The 6028-nt window shown below is 40.0% G+C and overlaps 1 long non-coding RNA gene across 2 annotated transcripts in view; it reads right to left on the bottom strand.

Moving 5' to 3' along the window:
• Positions 1 to 6028, bottom strand: part of LOC118521970 (uncharacterized) — a 131262-nt gene that overhangs the window by 102229 nt on the left and 23005 nt on the right. The gene's annotated exons all lie outside the window — the stretch shown is intronic.

Below are 6028 nucleotides of genomic sequence, written 5' to 3'. Positions count from 1 at the left end.
TCCTAGGAAGTGCATACCAACTGTAGAATTATCTAAAGAAAATGCAGTTTTTAAAAGTGTTTGGATCGGGGGCGCCTGGGTGGCTCAGTCGTTAAGCGTCTGCCTTCGGCTCAGGTCATGATCCCAGGGTCCTGGGATCGAGTCCTGCATCGGGCTCCCTGCTCCGCGGGAAGCCTGCTTCTCATTCTCCACTCCCCCTGCTTGTGTTCCTGCTCTCGCTATCTCTCTCTCTGTCAAATAAATAAACAAAATCTTTAAAAAATAAATAAATAAATAAATAAAAGTGTTTGGATCATTTGGGTATATTTGGGCCCTGGCCTTTCTCCCATGACTCAAATTTCATAATACAACATTATTACAGTAATCTCAGCATCATAATTTGAAAGCTCTATTTTCCCCTTGTGGTAACTTTCCCTTATTTATATTTGTATTTGTGATTAAACTCTTCTGAACTTGTAAACTATAAAAAAAAAACTAAACTAAATGTTAATGACATTTTCCTGAAACACATTAAATATTATCTCTCCTGAACACTTTATCTCAGTCACATTAAATTGTTTCTTACATAGAAACCAAGTCTGTCTGTGGATCTTAAATTAATTATTAAAAGAATTAAGTAAATTTACATTAAGTTGTGTACATTGGGATTTCTTGGAAATGTTCAAGTATTTTTCTGATAGTGTTAATATAGTAAATAAAAAACTACAACCACAGTGATTTCCAAACAAAGGTAATTATATCTTTAGGAGTATAGAAAAGGCCAGGTGCAATGCATATCCTTGAAATACTACCAGAAGCAAAAAAATCGGTTGATAACGTAAGCCTTTCAGGAATTAGAAACATATGAACAAATAAAATAGGCAAAGATAAAGTGTTCTGTTAAAAATTGATGGTCTTAATGGGAAGTGAAAGAAAGTATGATTTTACTTATTGCTCATTTAAACAACTTCTTTTTATTTGCCTAGTATGTCTGACGGATATTGCCTCTGGCTCCCATCTTATAAAAATGCTCTCCCCACTTTAGAACTTTTGGTTATTTCTCTACCCTTTTGCAAACATATCTCCTCTGATGCTTTTCACTATTAGGCATAGTCATTCCTCATACTGCTTAATTTAGTGTATAGTTCTTAGTTCATCTTATTTCTTTCATCCTTTGTGACCAGATTACTTTTCTCTAGCTTTTGGTAGGGTTTTGTGACATTAGATAAGTTATGAGTTATTGGCAAAGTCTGCTAGTTTTTTTCTGAATGTGTGTTTCCCTTTCTTTCATGATGATAGAACCCCTAATTTCTACCTGGACACATGCTACCTGGGATAAAGACCATATTCTCAGTCTCACTTGAAGTTAAGTATGGCTATGTCCCAAAGTTTTGGTCAATCATTGCAGAGCAGAAAGGGCATCTGGGAACTTTTCTTAAAGACCTTTGGCACATACACTTTGTCCCCTTTCCTTCCACCGCTATTCTTTCTGTTTCTTTCATCTTGTTGCTTGGATGTGATAGCTATCATTTGAACCATAATAGCAAGAACTAGACCCTATGGTTGACAGAGCAGTAGACTGAGCCTGGGGCATATAGCAGGAACCTGGGATCCTGTGGTCACTGGAGAGATATCTGCCATCTCAGTCCTGGGTTGCCTACCTCTAGACTTTTATGTGACAGTGAAATAAACTTCTGTTTTGTTTAAGGCACTATACTTTCATGTCTCTTACTGCTAAAGTAATCTTAAGTGAGGCTTAAGGACAGGCCACTGACCTTATTGTATGGGAGAGAACTGTGTGGAAGATACTAGTTCTTTACACCTGTAAAGTATTGACAGATTTGTGATGTTGAAAATATGTAGGTGACCTTAGGGACATCACATATCTATTATAATGATTTATAGTAGTTTTAGTAAAAAACTGTTCTTTCAAATGGAGTATTTGGTTACACTAAGCAATGTGAAAAACTAAAAATAATCTGTTTAATAGTGAATGAATAGAATGGCACCTTAAATCATGTTTATTTATTTATAAAAGATTTTATTTATTCATGAGAGAGAGTTCAAGAGAGAGCACAAGCAAGGGGAGGGGCAGACGGAGAGGAAGAAGCAGACTCCTTGCTGAGAAGGGAGCCCAACGAGATGCTCAATCCCAGGACCCTGGGATCATGACCTGAGCCGAAGGCAGACACATTATTGTCTGAGCCACCCAGGTGCCCACCTTAAATCATATTGCATCAATTTAATGGAATAGCCATTTTTTTTAACAGCTTTATTAAGATATAATCACATACCATACAATTCACCCATTTAATAGGTATAATTCAATGGTTTTTAGTATCACAACATAATTGTGCAACTACCACCACAACCTGATTTAGAACATTTTTACCACCCCAAAAAGAAACCCCTTACCCACCAGTAGTCACTGCCCATGCCCCCTCACCCCCACTCCCAGCCCTAGGCAACTACTCATCTACTTTCTGTCTCCATAGATTTGCCCATTCTGTACATTTTATATGTATGGAATCATATAACATGCTCTTTGGTGACAGGCTTCTTTCACTTAGCATAACATATTCAGAGCTCATCCATGTTGTATCGTGTATCAGTACTTCATTTCTTTTTTTTTTATAGGTTTTTTTTTTTTTTTAAGATTTTATTTATTTGAGGGAGAGAATGAGAGAGAGAGAGCACAAGAGAGGGGAGGGCAGAGGGAGAAGCAGACTCCCCGCTGAGCAGGGAGTCCGATGCAGGACTCGATCCTAGGACTCCAAGATCATGACCTGAGCCGAAGGCAGTCGCTTAACCAACTGAGCCACCCAGGCGCCCAGTACTTCATTTCTTTTTATTGCCAAGTAATATTCCATTGTTTGGATGATACTACATTTTATTTATCTATTCATCAATTGATGGACACTTAAGTTGTTTCTACTTTTTGGCTATTGTGAATAATGGTGCTATGAACATTTCCTGTACAAGTTTTTGTGTGAATGTCTGTTTCTGTTTCTCTTTGGTATATAAAAATGGACTTGCTGGATCGCATGGTAACTATGTTCAACATTTTGAAGACTGCCAAACTGCTTTCCAAAGTGGCTGCACCATTTATCCACCAGCAATGTATGAGGGTTCCAATTTGTCCACATCCTCACCAACACTTGTAATTATTATTATTATTTTTTTTTAATATACCCATCCTAGTGGGTGTGAAGTTGTATCTCATTGTGGTTTTGATTTGCATTTCCCTTATGGCTAATGATGTTGAACATTTTTTCACATGCTTATTGGCTATTTTTATATCTTCTTTGGAGGAATGTCTAATTGTCAGAGGAGGTCATCGAAAGAATGTGACCACTGATTGACCCACAACCTGGACCCGGGCAAGTGGAGGCTCCTCATCCCTTCCCATGTCCCTGAAATGTGTGTTCTGCCCACTGTTTCCCACAGTGAGAGCCATTTTCAAGGACGCAGACTTGAGAGAGCAATATGGTGTTAAGACCACCTGGTCGATATATATACTGAACTCAGTTAAAGCCTCTATATAAAATTTTAAGATTCTGGTGGGTGGGTGCAGATATCTATTCATCTTGCAACTGCCCAAGACAAGTCTTGTATGTAAGTGCCCTTACTAATTAAACTCTCACCTACCAATCTGGAGTGGTCTGCCTATTTCTTCAGCATTTCCTTGCCCTCTTTGTATGGGACCAGTTACAGATTTCACCTGCAAAGCTCCTGAATTTGCAAATCAACATCTATGCAAGTACGTTACCCATTTTTAGTTTGGGTTGTCTTTTTATTATTGAGTTATAATAGTTTTTAAATATATTCTAGATATAAGTCCCTTATCATATATATGATTTATAAATATTTTCTCCCATTCTATGGGTTGTCTTTCACTGCCTTGATGGCATTGTTTACAGTGCAAAAGTTTTTAATTTTGACGAAGTCCAGTTTTTATATTTTTCTTTTGGTTTTGTATCTAAGAAGTCTTTGCCTAACCCCAGATCATGAAAATTTAGGCTATGTTTTCTTCTAAGACTTTTTTTAAAAGATTTTATTTATTCACTTGTGAGAGAGAGACAGAGAGAGAGCATAAGCAGGGGGAGCGGCAGGCAGAGGGAAAAGCAGGCTCCCCGCTGAGCAGGGAGCCCAATGCGGGGAAAGGGGGGAGGGTTGGTATACCCTGGGATCATGACCTGAGCCGAAGGCAGATGCATAACCAACCAAACCACCCAGGCACCCCTCAGATCCTAAATTACTAAAAAATTAAGGTTTTTGACCAGATTCATGCCAATAAGTTTGAAGATTTAAATGAACTGTCTAAATTCCTAGGAAATATATCTTACTAAAACATACAAAAAAAGGAAATCTGAATAGCCCTATAACTATAGAAAACAATGAATTTATAATATAAAAAGCTTCCGACAGCCGCACAAGTTACTAGCATTATGATCTTAGCAAGTCATGTAAACTGTTTCCCTATCTGAGAAATGAAGATAGTAACATAATGTCATAGGTAATATTGATTTTGTTTTAAGATTTATTTATTTATATGAGAGATAGGGGGTGAGCGGGGAGGGGCAGAGGGAGAGGAAGAGAGAATCCTAAGTGGACTCTGCTAAGTGCAGAGCCCGACACAGGGCTCAATCTCACGACCCACCCCCACTCCCAGATCACAACATGAGCAGAAACCAAGTCAGACGCCTAATTCACTGCACCACCCAGGCGCCCCTGTCATAGGTAATGTTGTGGAGATTAAATGAGATAATGCACATGGCCTAGCAGTTGCCACATGCTCAATGTATACTAGCCATTATTAGTCTCCTTTACAGCTTTGGGTGTGTGTCACTGAGTACAAAAACGTGTGTTCTTCAGGCACCCTTGTATGCATGCTCTGAAAGGTAGAGCATGGTCTGGTCTGTCTTTTTTCTGAAATAAAAGTGCTTAGAGGCAATAGATGCACCTGAAATTTAAAAAATGGAAAGTAAATTAGTCTTCTCCTTAAATCAGATTCTCTCTGTTTTCCTTTTGTACACCTGCCCCAAAGCCAGTCTTGGAATTTGTCCCGCTGCTGTTGGTGCAACTTTTGTATGTGTACAGAACTACCTACACACCTCCAGGCATGAATCCCGACCTCCGTGATTGGGAAAGGTTTTGGCGACTTGTAATTTACACTACAACCTAGTCAATTGCTGTTTCCTCTCTCCTTCCAACCCTGCACTGGGGGCTGATTTCCCAGGCTGGTGTCTGATTTCCTGTGCTGACCGCTCCTGTGATCTCCAGGGCATGCAGTACTGACTAGACAGAATATTGCCCACGTCTCCTGTGTCACATAAAGTTCTTTCCAGCTTATCTGATCTCTTCTTGTCCTTTCCCTGTCCCTCTGGGGCTCTGCTCCAACCTGGTTGTTTAACATTCTTCAGGAGAGTCTACTTTCTTCGATCAGAGGGCTCTTCATTCCTCCAGTCCCTGCCTCTGCCACCATGAGTGTGTCACACAGACCTATCTCACTTCCTTTTGGAATTCCCAGCTTCACTTGGCAAGCCCTTCTTCCTGGCATTGTCTTCTTCAACAAGGTGCCTACCAGCTCTGGAGTCCTCACCCCTCCCATGGGATTTGCTCCTCCGCCACCCTGTTGGGATTTCTTCCACCCACCTCTTATCTTTGGAGTCTGTTTCATTTCCTTGTCCTAATGAGTCTCTTCACCACACCTCCTCTGTATTGTGTTTCTTCCTCATTTGTCAGATTTTTAAAAGCTGTTTGTTTCCTCCTTCCATTCCCACTTGTCCAAATCCTGTCTTAACCTCAAGCATCATCTCAAGGAGGAGTCTGAACAGAGCCTCTTTTGCGAGTCCCTCTTCTTGCCCCTCTCCTACCAGGCCTCTTTATTCTACTTACAGCACTGAGTTTACTCAACCTAAAATTATAATTATTTGTGTATACCTATCAAAGGCCCCATACTAGTTAGGGACTGGAGGGCAAGGATATTTCTTACTCATCTGTGCAGCTCCACTAGTACCCAGCACGATGCCTGGGGCACGGGAGTTGT

Source organism: Halichoerus grypus, chromosome 8, assembly GCF_964656455.1.
Source record: "Halichoerus grypus chromosome 8, mHalGry1.hap1.1, whole genome shotgun sequence".
NCBI classification, from domain to species: Eukaryota; Metazoa; Chordata; class Mammalia; order Carnivora; family Phocidae; genus Halichoerus; species Halichoerus grypus.
Note: the sequence above shows the minus strand (reverse complement) of the source record. Positions and strands in the feature narration are given on the sequence as shown.